Source organism: Lingula anatina, chromosome 1 (assembly GCF_051362555.1).
Source record: "Lingula anatina isolate TDL-2025a chromosome 1, LinAna3.0, whole genome shotgun sequence".
NCBI classification, from domain to species: Eukaryota; Metazoa; Brachiopoda; class Lingulata; order Lingulida; family Lingulidae; genus Lingula; species Lingula anatina.
In genome coordinates, this window is record NC_141767.1 from 4,467,658 (window position 1) to 4,487,591 (window position 19,934).

A 19,934-nucleotide genomic window follows, 5' to 3' on the forward strand; every position below is an offset into this window, starting at 1 on the left:
GTCTACTGCGCTGGAGTATCTACTTCGTTTTTGTGCGGGAGATTACAAATTATGTACGTTAGATTAACGCCAAATTACATTAGTGTTAAAATAAGCCCAAATCATGCATTGTTTATACGTTATATTAAATGAATATGTAAAACATTTATCTTAATAAGAAGAATCCGATCATTTTGTAATTTCTGAAGGATTCTACTGTAATTTTTTCGTATTTTCCGCTCGCAGCGGACTGCGGTGACCTTTAAAGTAACCTTGACCTTAATTTAGATTGCCCCATAATCCAGTGTGGTTCAAGTTTCCGGACGGTGGTAAGTGTTAACTACAAATAAACTGTATAAACTATTTACAGAAGTACTTGCGACATACTCTGATAACACATTCGCATTACAGGGTTAAAGACCCTAAATGTCAGACGAGCCACGGTTTGTAGTGTAATGTATTGGCTGTCAACTCTGACAATTAAGATTCTTGTAAGATCTTACAATTTCTCAACTCCTAGAAACGGATGAATAAAGTTGAATTGAAAACACTGGCGCTGTCCTCTGCTTTGGCCCTGGCCCTTTACAAATTAGCAGTAACTTTGAATTATCCTGTCATTATCACAGTGTTCTCTAATTTTCTGTATTTCCTCTCGTACGTTTGTTTAACCCCGTGTGTGTGTGTGTGTGCATGTGTGCCTGTGACTGAGTGAGTGTACTCGGTACAGTACTGTACAGTACGTGAGTGTGAACATCTGTACGTGTGAATAGATTCTGTCTCAAAAGTTAATAACTAAACATGTCATCAACAAGTTACAACCCATATCTGTACTTCCATGCTTTTAATCCTAGTCTTAATTATGTACAAGTTATACAGTACTGAGTACGTGTAACTACTGTAGTGTTGCACTGGAAAACAAGATTTACAGTAGTAAAAAGTAAAAATGTTATTTTATTAATTAATAATAGAAGTCCATTTAACGCATGTACATGTAGCTATTCAATGTACTCAAGCACGTGTAGTTAGAATTGCTAGAATCTGTACATATTCAATGATATTCATTGAAATAGGCAAGGGCATATGGTGATATCTGCAGGGTGCTTTTTTTCTGATCTTCCCAGCACCCTTATATTATTTTGAATATTTGACATATTTGTGAGTATTAGAGATATACTGTATCACAACCATAGTCAAAACTGTCAGGAAGAGGGTATTTTGGATTTTTAATGGAAATTACAAGCACATATTTTGATGGCACCCAACATGGAACTATTAGTAATCACTGATGAGTTTTTTCTGACTTTTGTCAGAATTCTGACTTTTTCAGGATCATTTGGGTCATTCTTGTGAATTGTGTAAATCCTGCTTTTTCAGTGAGGACTGGTCTCATGCCTGAGTAATAGTGGAAGGTTAAGGTGGGTGGGGGTGGGGGGAGGGGACATTGGCTTTGGCTACCCAACCATCTGGCATGAAGGAAATGCTAACAATTCCCCACTCCAAGCCCCATTCATAGCAATTTCACCATATCCAACTTTGTTCAGAGATTAGTGCATATTCATTGTAGTACTCATCTTACAGTGTATATTATCTTTTCCCCAGCCACATTGTTTGAGGGCTACTGGTATACAGTGTAGGTGTTTTAAGCTTTCCATTCATGATGATATTGCCAGCTTCATAATTTGTCAAAATCTGAAATAACAACAAGTTTATCATGCACAGCAACTCGTAATTTACACCTGACTACCTAAAATTTGATCAAATGAAAATGGATCATGGAGGATGTCTGCTTTCTGGTTTTTATGAAACCTGCCAAGTGATATTTGAATTAATTGTTTTCTTGGCTTGCATACTATGGCTTGTTTGAAGTCTACTGCTTTTTTTCCTAGATGAATTGACAAGAAAATCTACTTATATACTTGCTTTAAGCTGTTTTGATAAAATTAAGAGTGGCAGGTGATTTCAACAATTTTATGCACTAGCATCGTGGTTTAATTTCTTTTCATATAGGATTCCCTTATTTTTGGTATGAAATCTATTTTGTTTTCCTTTGAGATCTGGTAATTAATAAGATTAGCCATATGGTGTTAGCACCTTACTTTGAGATGTGACGGTGTTTCATTTTTTTTTACCCTCCCTCCTTTTGGAGCAAGGTGTAGACATAGCCCACTCAAAACATACCCTAAAAAAACATCATCAGATGTTTCCATACTACTGTGCAAATTTTAGCTAAACATTGATCTGCTAATTTGGCAACTGAGCCATTGATATTTTCAGCATCGCCAATCTGTTTTAGCTTGTCTGTTCACAGAGTAGAAGATATTGCAGAGTTGGCAACTCTACTCATTGACACTTATTCTAAGTGTTGTTTAGGACATACTTATATTGTTTACAGGTGCTATTCTATTGTTATTAAGATATTAGACAATAGATTTACACATTTTGAGTACTGACACATTGGCAATTCTGATATTGGTTTTCACGAGGTTTACTTATATTTTATTAGAGCCAGATTCCTACTGATAAAAAATAAGAGAAGCTGAAGAAACTGAAAATATCATAAGGTAAGTATTATTCAGCCAATTAAATACATATAGTATATGAAGCCATTATTGATATAGCTGTATGTAAACTGTATTGTAACTACATTCAATGAGCTTGTCACTGCATAATAGTTATTGTGTACTGGTATATGTGTATGCTGGTACTAGTAATAGTTTATTCATTTTATCATGTGGAGAACAATGGAAAGTCCCAGTTTTTTGGTTAACATATTAATGAGATTTATTTGCCAAAATGGATTTCCCAGGAAAATAAGCAATTTTCTCATACTTGGGAATCATTTATATTTCCCTCTCTGCACTTGGTTTTGTTTTTTTTTTATTAAATTTTATAAAGGTTATTATAACAGCGGCCATTTTCCTCCAGTGGAAATATCAACACCAATCACTCTCCAGAAAAAATATGTAAGGGGTTAAACATTTTTAAGGTGTATATAAGATTTAATGAAAAGCTGTGGATGGCAAAAATAAGCAATTTGGGGATTTTCAAACTCATGGAGTGAATTAATTAATTAATTAATTGTAATTATTAATGTATATGTGATGTACTGCAGTGTGCGGTTTTAACAGGGAAATTTTGAGAAGACGAAATTACATCAAAGTAAGTGACTACTTTGTGCACTCTTTGTCAAAAACATTCATTGATACTGGTTCTTAGGCATTCATGGTTCATCCTGTCACCTTCACATGCTCAATTGCCCACAATATTATTTTTGCATTAGCAGAGCTGGTTATAATTGCCTTTGATAAAAAGGATTTACCTGTGGAGAATGATGAGCACCTGTGTAAGATGCAATTCTATTTTGAAAGATAAAAATGATTGACCTAATATTGTTTATTCAGTGTTATAAACAGTCAGTAAATATGTGCCTGATCCTGGCATTGGTGAACAGTTCAGTCTGAATCACACTCAAGATTTGTTCAAAATTAGATTTATGTGTTTACTCTAGAAAATATTCTATGATATGTTTAAAGACAAAAGGATCAATTATGAATCTCGTCTCATTAACTTGTCATTCTATTGTGTTATCCATTTTAAATGTTAGTACCTCTCAAGTAGTTAAAGACATTTGCCATGGAACAAAAAAAAAGTAAATTATCTGTAAGTTGGATAGACTGCTATTTAAATGTTTTATCCTCAGTAAAAACAATTTTAACAAATAACAATAACAAATGGCAAACAGATTTTATCTGCTCGGCCTTATATACAGTATGGAATACTCCTAGGTTCCATGTACACAAAGTTATTTATTTATTTATTTATTTATTTATTTATTTATTTATTTATTTAATTACATATCCACAGTTGTTTTATTAAATTACTTGTACTGTTTCAGTGCAAGATGTATTTTAAGGTACAGGACTTAAAATATTCTGAACAGTGTTGAGAAGATAGTACATTGACTTATGATAAAAAAAATGAAAGCAATTAGTTTAAAGTGTGTTTTCCCACCAGACCTTCAAACTGCGTCATAGTAGTCTTCAACTAGGGCATACATATTGGACCCTTTATGTAAATCCTTCTTAAAGATTTTTTATCCTGAAGCAGTTAAACCTTTGGTAGCCTGTCTGATATACATACTGCCTGAATTTTTTTGGTTGGCATAAATATTGTCCTATAAAAAATGTTGTCTTACAGTTTTTAAGAAATTAACAGAAGCAGATAAAAGGTTACATGGAATACCTGTACATAAGATCTTCAGAGGTACATTTTTTTAACCAAATGTTCTCTTGCCAGTTGATTTTTAAGGCTTGCTTAAAAAGTGATCTAAATTCCTTTAAAAAGAAACAGACTATTTTTCAAAACAAATATCAAAATCAGATATCAAAACCAGATGATCTGTTACACAGAATTTTTTAAGGAGCCACAAGAATTTTGTTGCATATCAGTTTTGCCTTAACTAAAACAGTTTTTGTGTATTGTTAAAGGTACATACAAACCAAGCATCTGTGGAACGTGGATTCCCAGTAACACATGTAAACCACTTCTACTAGATTCTTATATGACTCAAATAAATTCGACATGCCAAGGGATAAACTGATCAGCCATAAAAGACCTTTAGACTGCTCCTTTCTTTAAATTTTTGGTTGTCAATTTAACCTACTTTCGTGACCTTCTTTCCTGCCCCATTGACATACAGCTTAGAATGCCAGCAGAAAAATCCGTTCAAACATCATTTTCGGGTAAAATTAAACAATGCCTTTTGGTAATTCTCTTCATTATACTACTTGGTTTTTGTGACAAAAAATTGACTTTGTATGCATCTTTAAGGGTGACTGAAGGATAGAAAGAGGCAGATGTGTAAAGTCTGTAAATCACCCTATTATTTAACTACAGTAGGTAAATCAATCTTGTGATCGGATAGAGAAGAAGAGGCTGTGAGATCAGTGAATTTGTTTTTTGATGGTGGCCACATCTTTAATAAAGGTTACCATAATTTATTTGACCCTAAACCCCCGCTGCCACTTTACTGGAGATTGTCTTTTGACAATCAATAGCAGTATAAAATTAAAGTAATATTTGTATCCAATTTATTTATGATAGATGACTCCTTACTCCTTGTTAGGAGTATGCTTTATGTAAGGCATTGGAGGTAGAATTATGGTTCATATGTTTAACTGTGGATATGCACTTGACATGTTCTTTTGACTGAATGCCACATTTTACAAAGCATTATTCCTTCAGCAATTTACTCTTTGATACAGTTTCACAAGTTTAAGAAAGTAAAATATGAGTGTTATTGTAATCCCTGCCTGCTAGAAGTAATGCTCAAGTAACCCTTTGACAGGGGATAGCTGCCTACTACTTTACTCTATTGTAGAGGCATGAAGAAAAACATTGATACTTGGATATTAAGTTTGTGTTTCATCATATGTTTTGCACATTAGAATAACAATTAATTTCTTATTTTTGAAAATATTTTTTTAGAACTAAATTATTATATTATTTGTAAAGGGATTATTCCATTTTGTAATCAAGCTACAATAATGGTATTATAGAGTGCATTCTCAAATAGCTGACTGCACAAATACCAAATGTTTGGATTGTGCTAGTTGGCAGAAGTGACTATTGTGTCAGAGATGTTCTCGTAAAATTTGGTTCTGAGCTTCCCTATCACAATTTGTGATTGAAATTGTCTTTTTGGCAGTAAGGCAACATTGTTAAATTTAAGTCTTTGATAATTTTTCCACTTCTTTTTCAGCAGAAGGCAACAGTTGAGAAAACCAAACCCAATAAGGTAAAAGTCCAAAATATTTAAGATGAGATTAAAAAGTTGATTTTAAGGCCAAGGTAAAAAAGTTGCACCTGCAATATTATAGTTATTATATATTTATTAAACTATTTTGTTGTGTGAAATTATCGTCCTAATTATATACCAATATAGCATTTGTGCTTGGTATTGAATGTTATAAGTATTCAGGTGTGAACTGTGAAACAAGCCATTTGCTTCCAGTATTTTTCCAATCAAAAAGCTGCACAGTCATTTTCCAAGAATGATTTGCCAACTGCTTTTTTGCTCCTCCGTGGCAACAGAAACTATTATTTGTGTCTATTTTTACACATGTGATTAAGACGAGATTGTGTTCCATTTCAAAGAGTTTTTAAAGCTCGGAATGATAATCTTCATCCCCATTTTTTTTTTCAGCCAACTCTGCTCATGTTTGCACTATCTTCATATTTTAGCTGTTATTTCTTTATTTCATGATTTTTAGAAAGTATCATTCTGCTTCCAATAAATGATAAGCAGCTGACTTAAACAAATTAAAAAAAGTAATGAAGGCATTACCACTTGCCTGGTAGAATTCAGTTACTAAGGGCACTTGCCACTTCCTATGTGCTGTGCCTTCTTATCTAGCCTCTGGAAAATTGCTTTCGTGGGCATTTATAAACAATTTTTCTTTTTCCCCTGAGCTTCTGTCACTTGCCAATAAAGGTGTTTCTATCCTTAAAACGTTTACTCCCTGTATCCATCACTATACCCATGAGAAAAACAGACAGAAAGCTATAATTTGAAATAAATCACAAAATATTGTTTTCAGTATGTTAGACCCAAGACAACGATTACAACGTAATACTTTTTTGGCAAGGGGTAGACTATGTACTAGGAAGAAGAGCTTTGTAATCAACATATCTATTCTGTTCATTGATTCTAGAAAAAAGAAAAATAACCATAAATAAGAAATGACATGCTAGTAACTTCTGGGTACCTGCTGTCTCTGCCAAAGAATTATTGGCGATGTGTTTTCATAGGTTTAAAAAATGTGCCCATTTGTGATGCTTTATTTACTTCTGCTATGAGACAAAATGAAAAAAAAAAGCGACCATAGCCAAACATGCATACAAACATGGATACACATACAATAGATATAGATTTCTGTTGAAAGTCTGAATCCAGACTTTTCTTTGCTTTGAAAACTGTAAGTGATTTACTGAACACACATCACAGTATGGTAATTTGCATTCTATTGTCACGCAATGATTCCCAAGAGAAGTTGATATTTTAACCTTAAAACACATCTAGAAAAAGCAATCTCTATCATATCTCTCAGCTACCAGACATCTGCCATTTGCCATACATTTTAAAACAGTGTATCCACAGCAAGTTTTTCAAAGATTTAAAAATTCCCTTTAACACATAACAGAAAATGAGAAAGATGGAAACAATTGATTAGTTCATATTTATTGTTTATTTTCATAATACTTTATTACTATTCGGACACTGTCTAAACTGTATGCTTGTTTTGCTCGGTCAGAACTTTGTGAACCAGAACTCCAGCATGTGCATGTAAAGAATAATCAATAGGAATTGATTGGGGCATACTAGAAACCATGTAGATTAGTCATGTGTTGGGATACCAACATTAGACCTCTTCCTTGCCAAATATTGAACTTTCTGGTGTATGTTCCTTATGAAATTTGATTTGTAACTCTGCTCAGAGTTTTGTTATCTGATTAGTTTGTAGTATCAGATAGTATTCCAGATATTAAATAGATCATGATTTGAAGTGGAGACATTGTGACTTTCTGAACCCACAGTGTAATAGCATTTTACAGTTACAAATGTGTACAACTGTCATAATATTAACATTTTTTCTTGCTTTCCAAAATAAAAATGCTTGCACAGACACAAGGCACGAGATTTTTAAGACACGTATTGAAAATTTAAGTTCGTTTTTTGAGACTCTTTGAAAGCATTAACTTCAAGCCAAGTATGGCCTATGGATTATCAGTATAATAGAGACCCACTGTTCAACAAGGACAGGTTTGTCTTGAAATGCTGCCATCTGCTGGAGCAGGAAGATTTAAGGGTAAGTTCATCTTGTTACTCTCTATCAGTTGTTCTTTGACTTTGCCATCATAAACATCCAGGCATGTATTAAACAATGTGATTACTGCAATAAATTAACAATGCCAGCAAATAATGTACATTCTTAGCATCATTAAGTAAAGACAAATACTGTTGCCTGGCCTCTTGATTTCTCCAGAGGATGGCTTTGCATATGAGGTTTATAGATTTTTTTCCCCTTACCAAGTGCCATTAGTCTTTCAGTTCATCAATAATTTGGCAGCTTCGACATCCAGGGAGCCTCCAGAGTGAGCGGGACACTGCAGAACCACCACTGAAAATAGATACATCTGTCATCTTCCCTCATAACACTGGTAAGTTTTGCTGTCAAAATCTGCTGGATATTTTCTTTTTCTTTTCGGTCAGTTCTGGGAATGTGCCATTTGAGTTTGCTGTCTTTTCGTATGAGGCTTGTTTAGCTATGCACATTGAATCAATTGTATGAATCCAAAATGATCTTGCTTGCAGTAAGGATTGGCAAATAAGTAGAACTCGGTTGCCAATTTCCTTAAATGGCACCCTGTTGAAAACTGCCTTGCCAAGTTGTTATGATATTGAAAAAATAGTTTTTTAAAAATTATATTGAGATTTTATATAAAAAGCATGATTAGCATTTCAACAATGAACATTTTCAATCATTTAAAATTAATAAATTAATATATTGTTTTGTTAATTACAATGTTATCTTCAGAGGATGGTTGGTCAATAGAAAGGAGTTTTTATATATATGTATGTCCAGTTATACAGCTATTTGAACATTAAGTCTTATTTTTCTCCTATGAGAGTACTATTTCCCCAAACAACCAGCAACATTTAGATCTGGTGCCCAAGACATTTCTTGGTAGACTTGACAGACTATTAGAGATTGAAGACATCCTTGTTCTAATATATTTACTGTGATGCAGATATTATTTTAGCTTGTCACTCCTCTGTTTAGTACTGCCCTTATTTCTGCTATTACAGAAACAAAATTTTAGTTTTTGTTATAATTTAATATACCATGAAAAAAAAGAGATGTAACTCAGGATGGATATAGTGGTATTTTGTTCCGGTAATTTATATTACTGGTACATGTAGCTTAGAAATTCTGATGGTACGAATCTAAGATACATGTACATGTATATACCTTATAATGCAGTTCAATTAACATCAGGCAATATTTCTCAATGCTACAGGTTTAAACATTTTTATGGCGATGTTTTAATATTTTTCAAGGCTGATAGTGAATGGTGTAAACTGGAGTTGATTACATCGATATATTTTTTAGAGTACCTTGGATAAAGAATGGGGAGTTTGCATGCAGTAGGGTACTTATAACAATCTTATAACAATCATCTTGAGGCACAATTAGAATATCAATAATAATAATTCAATATTTATAGACAGGTATGGAAAGTATGTGATCTATGTAGTTGAGGTTCATGATTATTTAATTAGTTCAAGTGCCCTGCTTGTTTATGTTGGTAAATCCACGTATGTTGTGGAAGTGATCTATATCACAGCAAATTGGGGGAATATATTTTTAAAATAGCCAAAAAAAAAAAAAAAAAAATTATGTAAATGTCCTTTCTTCTCTGGGTATTATGAAGATAAATAATTGTTGGCACCCAACATCAAGCATTGTAAATGGAATCTTGCTTATGGTCTCAAGATGACTTGAGGACAGAAAATCCTATTTGGAAACAAATTCCCATGTGGCACTTCAGTGAAGGATTGTGTGCATGGTCTCTATTATATACAATATTAAACGTTCGCAAGAAATGAAAGCAATAAGATATCAGTTTGATACAAATGTTTTAAGCAGTGCAGACCATACAGTCACTGTGTTATTACAAAATTGTTGAAAGTAGCATTCTGTATTTTTGATTGAAGAGACCTTAAAGAGCACTTATCCTCACTTCAGGGCTGATTCAGAGGCAGACGACAATACGCAGTTCATATTTTAGTGTTGTAGCATTGTGGTGAGTGATCATTAAGTGTTGTTTCAGCTTGCTCTTACATCTCTTCTTTACTTAGATAATGTATGAGCAAATATGTTAGGCTGACACCCAAACAGTATTTCTGTCAGCTTTAAAAGAGTTTTTAGTCTATGGGTCAACAGAAAAGGGCAGAACATCCCAACTGGCTATCTCCCAGAGGACTTCATATTGTAACTAGATACCAGAGGTAGCATTGATGGCCAGTAGAACTTGTGATGTCATTTGCACAATGTCTTTTCAGTTTTTCAATTAACATCTAGATAATGCAGAAGAATATTTGCATAGTGTCTGGATTGAATATTTGACAAAAGTATTCTGTATTATTGTGAAAAATTTTGAAGTGTGAGTTTTAACATTTTAAAAAATGGAAAGAAGTTGTGTACTGGTATGTCTCATACTAATCATTGCGTTTGCTGGCTGTCAGTGACCAGCAGGCTGTTGAAAGTCCATAGTAGAAATCTGGCAGATGTTATAATTCTATCACCAGGATGCACAGTTACTGTGTCTATAGGCATATGTCTTTGGCTATAGGCATGCATAATTGAATGTTGTAATAGCATTCTACATGTACTTTTAAGCACATGCCCAGCTGGTGGTTCCTACTCAGGAGTGTCTTTTGCCTCTCTTAAGAACAAGTTTCTAAAAGGGGGCTCTTCCTTAAACTTATCAAGTTTTAAATGTATTGAGTATATATGCCAACCAGAATAGAAAGACATATTTTATTTACCTTTACCTCTGTTGGCTGTAGTCGTTTAACATACAAGTTAGATGACATTGGGAAAAGATGATTCTGCTTCTTATGCTGGTTTTCAACCTGAGAACAAATCTTCTTCTGACAATATAGAAAAGACATGGTGTTGTTTGTTCAACAGCCATCTGACATCTGTTCAGATCATTACTACAATTAAATTGGCCTGGAAACTGCAGTGTCTATAGCAAGTGTTTCATGCTATAAAAGTGAAATTGATTTTTTATAGACTCCTATTATGTACTGGTTCACAGTGTCAATTCTTGGCCTCTGCAGGCTATGCTTGGCAGGTTTTGAAAATGATTCTCTCCTCATAACCCACCAGCATTGACACTAATGTGTTGTACCTGCATATTAAATAAAGCTTAGTCTGGGCATGGGGGTATTTTCATTGTAGTTTGACCATGGCAGATTTTGTCAGATTCTGTGGGATTCTTTAGGGTTTTGACATTGACATAGTTAAATTGTAGACTAATAAATGGGATCTCAGTGGGCAATTACTCAAGTAATGCTTTTGGTGCCTTTGAATTGATGGTTTTGGAGTTCCAACTTTCTTTTTACTTGTGGCATTGCTGAAACATTTAAGAACGAGCTGATAATTTTATGTGATTTGTAAAATACATCTTTTTTTTTCCTTGGTAAAAAGTATAAATGACATTTGGTTGAAATAGAGATAGGCCACTTTAAATGTGCACAACCTCAGTTTCTTTCCATTTCTTGGGTATCAACTGCTACACTGCCTTGAACAATCTGCTAAGTACTGGTAATTGAACAGGAGCCTTTTTAATGATTAAGTTAATGGAAGTTTCTAATGTTGCATCTTTATCGAAATCAGTTTTTCTTCAAATATTGTATCCATTTCTTTTATTATTTCTGTATAAACATAGACTCTAACTTTACTGTGATGACAGGAAGAGAGTAAACAGTTGAATCAATATTTTCCAAGTGGTCTTTGATAAACTGGCTTCCATTAAATCAGCTGAATTGTCAGAAAATGGGACAGAAAAAATCAATCTTAAAGAAACTTGGGAATAATTAGCTTAAGTGATATCTCAAGAGAATCTGGAAGTGTTGACTAGTAAAGGTAAGAGAAGGAGTGTGTAAAGTTTACAAGGGAAGCTGGTGAGCACTTAGCACTTCTGTGATGAAATATACCTTTTTTGTCTTGTCTCTTTGTCATATTTCATTTAGAAAATATCTTTTAACAAATTGATTAAATTTCTTAAATTAATCTTATTTATCTGACATTATTTTTTTTTCTTATTTAAATTTGCGGTCTGTTTTTTTATATTTGCGGCTTTCTAACTGAAGTGAATGCTGGCCCCTTGGTTTTGAGACCATTGAGTCATTTCTTCTTACTTTTTCCCCACACCCCAATATCATGTCTGATCTTTACAGAACATTTCTGGGATTGTGTCTCCAGGTCTCTTGGCATTTGGCCCATTTATCACCTCTAGAGAGTACGATGAAAACTAATTTTCAAAATGCTGTTGGACTGCGGACTGTCAACTTGCTCAGATTGATTACTGATTAGCTGATCATTATCATTCCTGTTGGAAATCTATACTGTATCTGAAATAGTAACTGGAGTAGTGTGGTGCAAACATTCTCTTGGCACAGAACTTGGCTCTAACCTGGGATGCAGCAAGGTGATAGCTTTTGTAGTATGTAATTGCTTGACAGGCCATAGTTAAGTATCACAAGGGTCACCACCATTTCAAATATTTTTCAGAAAAAGACACAAAATAATGTCCTTTCTCTTGAATCTGCCATTTAGTTTAAAGGAATAATTAAAGCCTCTATTTGATTTGAAGGAATAAACTTAAGATTAGGCTGCTGTGAAATGTTCAATATACATGATGTTGTGGTAAGTTTTCCAGTCAGTCCATGTTTTATAAGGTTCCTAGGGGAAGAGGGGGGACCATAGGAAATGGAGCAACATCCACATTTTACTCTTTATCTTCTGAAGAAAGAAAAGAAAAATGTTCTTCCTGTGGGCAGATAACCACATCACATGCTCACAAAGCATAAAGAGATAACACAAGTGCAGACAAGATCATGGTATTATTATCTGAACATTGAGATAGTGGAACAACTGCAAGAACAACACAGTATTTAAGTACCAGCAGAACCATTATTGTAGCTCTGTCATATTTATAGAAAAATGTCTTTCAGCAACACCATTTTATCATGCCATAACCGTAGTTTTTCATCATTTTCTGGCTTAAACTAGTGATTATAGCTCTCAGAATATCTTTATATATCTTCTTTCCTGCTGATTTCAAAAACATTAGAATAGGTACTGGCTGAAGTATTGCATTTTAAAGTGTGTATGGCCTTTAGGATAAGGTAGATGTATTTACCAGCAAAAGTTTAATGTTCTAATATTTCAAGGTAGAAGATGAAGCAGACCTCTAAGGATTTGCAAAATGATTGCATCTTCCATTAGATACTGCAGTTGTTTTGTGCAATCCTTGGATTGTGGCCTCATAAAGTCTGTGTAGAAGATTTGTCATAAGTGTTATAATACTGTAAACCAGAATGATTTCTGTAAGATTGGATCATTGTTGAAAGAAGCTGGGTAAAAAAGAGAGATCATTTGCAATTTACTGTGATCAATTTTTTCTGCAGGAATTTGATTTTATGCTTGATTAAAATTTGTGATTGAAATTCTTTTTGCTTGAGATTGACAGCTTTTTTGCATTTTTTTTTCATTTCTGAAAGAAAGTCGATTTTATGGCTGAAAGCTATTTTACATGAGAATCAGTTTTTGCAGGAGATTGACAATTATTTTTCCTGTTTTTGTTTCCCAGGACAATTATGTCACAAGCATGCAATCTTGAAAGCTAAAACTCAAGTTGAGAAGGATATCTATGACCCCGTCTGAGCATAAACTAGAGAAAAGAGTGTGTGTATGTGTGTGTGTTTGTTTGTGTGTGCGTGGGCACGTGCGTACATGTGTTCGCACACTTTGCTGTATGTCCCTTTTTGCCCCAAGACACCATATCACAGGAATTGATTGATCTTAGATTGGGATCTTGTCATGGTTTGCCACCTTTGGTGATTGGATTCAAAATGAAACGGACATCTTGATTGCTTACGTTTCTCCACAGGGGAAGAGTTATTGATTGTGCATGCATGGTTACCGATTGAGGGACATTACTTATATCGATTGGCTACGATAACATTATCACCTGGATTTTGGAAGGATTGGAGATAATTGCGGCGAGGGGATCTAAGTCACTGAAAGGAGCTTTCCGGATAAAACCTTAAACTGAAAACCAATCTTTGAATTCCATCCTTCTCTTCTATAAACATATAGTATATATATGATTTGGCATCTGATGCTTTTCAATTTTGAAACAATCGTAAATGGCAAAGAAAAATAAAGAAAAAAAAAGATATGGATCATTTTAGGGGAAGAAAAAAGGGTAAGCGGAATTAAATGTCTGTCTGGTTTGATGCCAGAAATCCTAAGAAGATTAAAACCAAGATTACATATTAAGTTGAAGGGCAGGTTTCTTCAAAAGCTGGCCTGTCTTATTTCTATTTTCTAAAAAAAAAAAAAAAGATTATTAAATTTTACATTTTATCCTTGTACATGTGTTAAATAGAATAGCCATCAATATTCATGCTGACTCAGAATGAGATTGAACATGAAACCCCGCCCTGAATCTTATTATGAATAAAGTCATCAAAGATTTGTGCAGATTCAATGATTCTTACAAGGAAAAGGTGCATAGTACTTCTGACCTCCATTTTTGTAATATTCCTTTGAGATCCAATTTCTGCTGATATCCAGTTGTTAATTCACTTAGTTGTCTATTAAGTGAATACATCTTTTCTCTTATTGTTGAGTACATTATATTCTTGGTGTGTGTTTCGTGAAATAAAATGCTTGAAGGCTTTGTCACACAGTAATGTCTATACATTTATCAACATCGTTTTTGATTTTAAAAATATTTATTGACTCTTTTATCTATATTGGTTCCTGCTGCATGACTGATCTGAGTTTGTCACAGAGATGTCTGTACATTTATCAGCATTGCTTCCTGGGCAGAAATAGCTACATTGTTTTAGCTCCAGATGCAGAGATATAACATTAAATTTTTTTTGCAAGAGTATTTTGGCAGACAGGCCAGTCTGTAATTGATCTGGATTACTTCATGATTTGGGGTCAGAGTGCAGCATGTGACAGTTTAAAAAAAATGAAAAATATTCTGCACTGGTTGTGTGCTATAATCCCAAGGGCCGAAACCTTTCTAAATGTTGTGCAGAAGAATTGCCAATAAATGATAAGTTATTTGTGGAGCTGAAGCAGGTTCCCAGTGGAAAGCTTACATTAACATTGATAGTGAGTCTGTCTAGAAAATGGACCTCTAAGAATTGTCATATAGATAACCGAGAGAAACAAGTGTATAGTTATATTGTGTGTCACTGTATCACTGTTTCTCATATACTTGAATGAGGAGGGGTGGGGAATCTGGTAGTGGCTGGTTGGTGGGGGTGGGGCATTGCAAATTAGTACTATATGATGGTGACAAATGAGAGAAAAAAAAATTTTTTTCTGTCACCAAGTATATTCGGCTATGAAAATGTATGAAAGGGACAGTTGAGGTGAATATTGTTGTTTTCCAATGTTCCTCATTGATGCTATGACCCTGGACATGGCCTTATTCTCAGGACTGAAATGAACTGTTAGCCATTGAAATATTGACTTATGATTGTTTTTCACTTATATTCTGAAGCTGTTGAATAAATGAACTGTGGCTATGATAATATTTTCCAACATTGCCTTGACTAATATCTCAGGGATATGCAATTTCTGTGAAATATTAGAATTAACACCCTTTCCCAGAAGCACTTTTACTAAGTGAAAATACAAGAATTTTGTGTTATCATTCACTTATCTTAAAGAGGGTATTTCTGAATTTGGAGGTAGACAGAATGATGGTTGAAAAGAACTTGGTAGTTGTTGAGCACCCAGGATTATTTTCTGAAATTGTACATTTTTAGGACATTAGGTTGACCTTAATTTGTTTAGATTAAAGCCATCGGTGGATTATGATTGCAAAACATGACTAAAATCAATTAAAGAAGAGGAAAAATAGGTTCAGACACGATTCCCCCTGCTTGTTTGTATGTTAACACTTACTTATAGTGATGAAATTGGCAGCAGATGTAGAATAAATCTCTTCAGGGCAGATTTACTTTGGTAAACCATCTGCCATCATTTACATTTTCTAATTGCTTCTTAAAAGGGAAAGAGAGAGCACGTGACGAAAGAGGATATTTTTTTACTGTTGTCGGATATGCAGAACTGGCTGAATTATTACAGATATTGCATGGTTCTTGGATATCTACACACAGTAAGTGGGCAGGAGGTCTGGTCTAGTAGGAATAGTGAGCCTTGAAGTCACTGGATTAATAGACCAGGGTTAACCTTTATATATTATGCATTTAAGGCCTTGATGTGTTTGAGGCTTCACATGCTGCTGGCATATAGTGGTTAATGTTGGTCTGTGTAGCTCTGGATACAAAATGCATGGCTGTTGTTTGATGTCTTCATACTGCAGGTATGTGGTGATGGATTTGCTTTGAATAATGGTTCATAATGGACTGATCTGACTGTCAGGTATTCAGGTGGGTTCTACATAAATCCCTGTGTGTTACAGGAATGGCTGTGTTCATTCTGTATCACATGGCCTAGAATTGCTTCAGTCTTGAGTGCTAAACACCAATAGAGTAGGGCTGTTCACTTATGGTTATTATACATGTGCTACCTACTTGCTGTGGAAGAACTCGCATTGGAGCCAAAGAGACATTACTTTTCCAGATATCATTATCCATCATTGCTGTTCTCAACCTATAGGTGTTGGTGAGTCCTAGCAAGTTATTATTATTTTATTATTATTATTTTTATTATTATTTTTTCATTCAGTGATATCAGTTGGGGCTGGGAGGGGGGGGGAGGATGCAAGCTGAATGAACAACCTTTCCACAAGGCTAATGTTTCATTAAAATCAAATAAACTAGAAGACATTTTCTGTGGTATTTATGTTTTATGTGAGGGTTAGAAGTCTGTTTTTAGACGTGGTTTCTCATGGTTAGTGGTCCATTTCCAAGGGCGGCCTGAGACAGGAAAATTGTTAAAAGGTTTATGGCATAAGGCAGAAAAAAAATTTATAACAAAAATGTTTTTTAAAACAACATTATATACATGCTTCAGTTGGAAGTGATGCCATCACTTTATGTTGATTTCAGTTTGGACGGTACCATATTCAACTATTCTCATACAATATAGATAAAAACTGATGTACAATCTAATATTGCAGTCAAGAGTGGCTATCAAAATAGCTTTATAGTGTACAATGTGAGATATTTTACCAGTAATACATATCCTGCAAGACTTATTGACTGATGTTGCAGTTATCAAATGAATCTTTCCTCTATTCTGTCAAGATAATATTTGTCGAAGTGTTGCTTCTCTTTGAAGCTTTTGCATTGCATTGACTTATTCAAGGCTTTAAAAGCTTTTAAAGTTTCAATATAGCTTAATTCTTTGACAGCCTGTAAAGGGGAGTTCCACCAAACCGTCTATTCCATCCCCCCCCCTCCCCACCGCTTTTTTTTTTTATTATTATTATTTCATAAGGTCTGGAATTTCAGATTAAAGTAACTTGTAATGAGCTACATAGCACACACTACAGTGTCTTCAGTTGTGTTTCCCAGCATGTCATCTGCTATTGGTTAGGTCACCTCAGCCAGTCTAATCTGAATACAGAGACCTGGTTGGGACAATACAGGGATAAGATGTAATCAATATAGGGACCTGGCTGGGACAAAACAGGGATCTGATGTAATTGTACCACCAGCGTTAGCGCTGGCGGTACACATGGTTTTAGTCCCGTCCGGATCGTTCCGCCGGCTCCGCCGGACGGCTACCGTTACCGCTTCTCCTCCTAGACGGTAAGGGCCCCCGTACCCATCTCTTGGATTTAGGTCACCTATAATCTCAACTCGTTCCACGTAAAATTTGGGCTTTGTCGGTTTTGGGGTCTAGGTGTGGCACTCATTGCAATGCACCCTTGTCTAAAAATGGCAAAATTAAATGCTCATTATCTACCCTACGGAAGGAATTATGGGAAAAATTTCTACAGACGTCTTTCCAAAAATTATATGTGTAGATTTCAAATATGCCCTTGGATTTGACCTTTGACCTTTATTTCAAGGTCAAACGGGCCAAAATTTTCAAAAAAATTAATTTTTTTACGAAAAAAAAAATTATTTGCCCTGTTATTCAGACACCACACAGACGTAACCAATAATATTATTGGAAAGTGTTACCCTTCAGGTCATCTTTCATCTCCGTGAATTTGGGGTCAATCGGTGCATTTTCACGGGAGTAGGGGCCATAAGATACCGAAACTGAAAACTGTCTCTAATTCGGGAACCGTTAATGCTAGAAACCCATTTTTTTGCATTTTGTAGAGCATTTAAAGCCCAACACTGGAGGTGGTCTCGGTTTTTTTGTATTCCATACGGTTTTCGAGTTACATTGTATCAAAAAGTACATATTGGTGGTGAAAGCAAAATGTGCAGTACGGTAATGTATAATAAATTTTGAACTACGGAAAAATAAAACATAAGGCTTGGCAAAGCAGATAAGTTGTGGTCAAAAATGACATTATTTCATCAAATTTGAACATCTGGAACTTCGGAGCACCTCCCATTTCAAGAATTTTGACCAAAATGACCTTTTCTTTATTTTAATTAATTTCTTCTGTAGGAAATTTATGGCACATTATGGTAACTCCAAAATTATAACATTTAGTCCCTTATTTCTCCAAAACTGGCAGAGATAGGTCCATAGTTACTATTGAAGTTGAATAGGAAGTCATATACTGGCAATCTTTCTGTGACCTTGAAATTGACCTTTGACCTACTTTTCACCATGAACTGAACTTTGCAAATTTTGGTTCCCTTTTATCTCCAAAACTGGCAGAGATAGGTCCATAGTTACTATTGAACTTGAATAGGAAGTCATATATTGGCAATCTAAATGTGACCTTGAAATTGACCTTTGACCTACTTTTCACCATGAACTGAACTTTGCAAATTTTGCTGCCCTTTTATCTCCAAAACTGGCAGAGATAGGTCCATAGTTACTATTGAACTTGAATAGGAAGTCATATATTGGCAATCTAAATGTGACCTTGAAATTGACCTTTGACCTACTTTTCACCATGAACTGAACTTTGCAAATTTTGCTGCCCTTTTATCTCCAAAACTGGCAGAGATAGGTCCATAGTTTCTATTGAACTTGAATATGAAGTCATATACTGGCAATCTAAATGTGACCTTGAAATTGACCTTTGACCTACTTTTCACCATGAACTGAACTTTGCAAATTTTGGTTCCCTTTTATCTCCAAAACTGGCAGAGATAGGTCCATAGTTACTAATGAAGTTGAATAGGAAGTCGTATACTGGCAATTTACTGTGACCTTGAAATTGACTTTTGACCTACCTTACGATGAACTTAACTTTGATTGTACCATTTTTAGGCATATATATTTTTTGCATATTTTGAAAATTCTTGTTGATTGCATTTTTACAGCTTGTCAAGCAGAAGACTGGTGGCTGTGACCCTTATTTTGTGTATGTGGGGGTCTATACGAATGCGCTTGCTCCAGCTGGTGGTACAATATTCGGAGGCGGTATCGCCTCTCTGATCCTCTAGTTAATATAGGGACCTGGCTGGGACAGAACAGGGACCAAATGTAGTCAATGCACAGATCTGGCTGGGACAGAACAGGGATCAAATGTAGTCAATGCACAGACCTGACTGGGACAGAACAGGGATAAGGGGATAAGATGTAATCAGACGTCCTGCTAAGATGAGTTACACAGAGAGAGATGGCTAAATAAGACACATATTACTTTGATCTATCAGTGAATGAAGACCTGTCCACTAGATTCTTGGTTAATTCTCACGAAAAGTCTTTTTGGTTTTCCTAAATTCTCCAATCAATTTGTTGATCACAGGTCTCTTGTATAAAAATATTTGACAGAGGTGATTCCTTTTTAAAATCTATTGCATGTAGGTCATATACTATAAGATTTAAACCCCTATATGAATAATATTAATTTGTCTGTACTTATTAATTTACATGAACTAATTGCTGGAACTGGTATGATGAAACTTCTTTGAAAGGGAACCATTTTGGTTTGTGTTTCTTACTGTGGAAATTCAGCTTTGGTAAACAGGTTCAACAACTGCATGGATCCAAAACCAAATTCAGATTGACCTGCAGGTGATC

At 34.7% G+C, this 19,934-nt stretch overlaps 1 protein-coding gene across 2 annotated transcripts in view; it reads left to right on the forward strand.

The window, feature by feature from the left end:
* The first annotated feature begins 247 nt into the window (after positions 1-247).
* Positions 248-19,934, forward strand: part of LOC106165620 (neurocalcin homolog) — a 74,363-nt gene continuing 54,676 nt past the window's right edge. Inside the window, exons 1-3 of one of the 2 annotated variants that reach the window (XM_013543894.2) lie at positions 248-308; positions 2,483-2,540; positions 5,741-5,776. The gene's annotated coding sequence lies outside the window, so the exon portion shown is untranslated. The remainder of the gene's footprint in view (positions 309-2,482; positions 2,541-5,740; positions 5,777-19,934) is intronic. The other variant, XM_013543896.2, reaches the window with a different exon arrangement.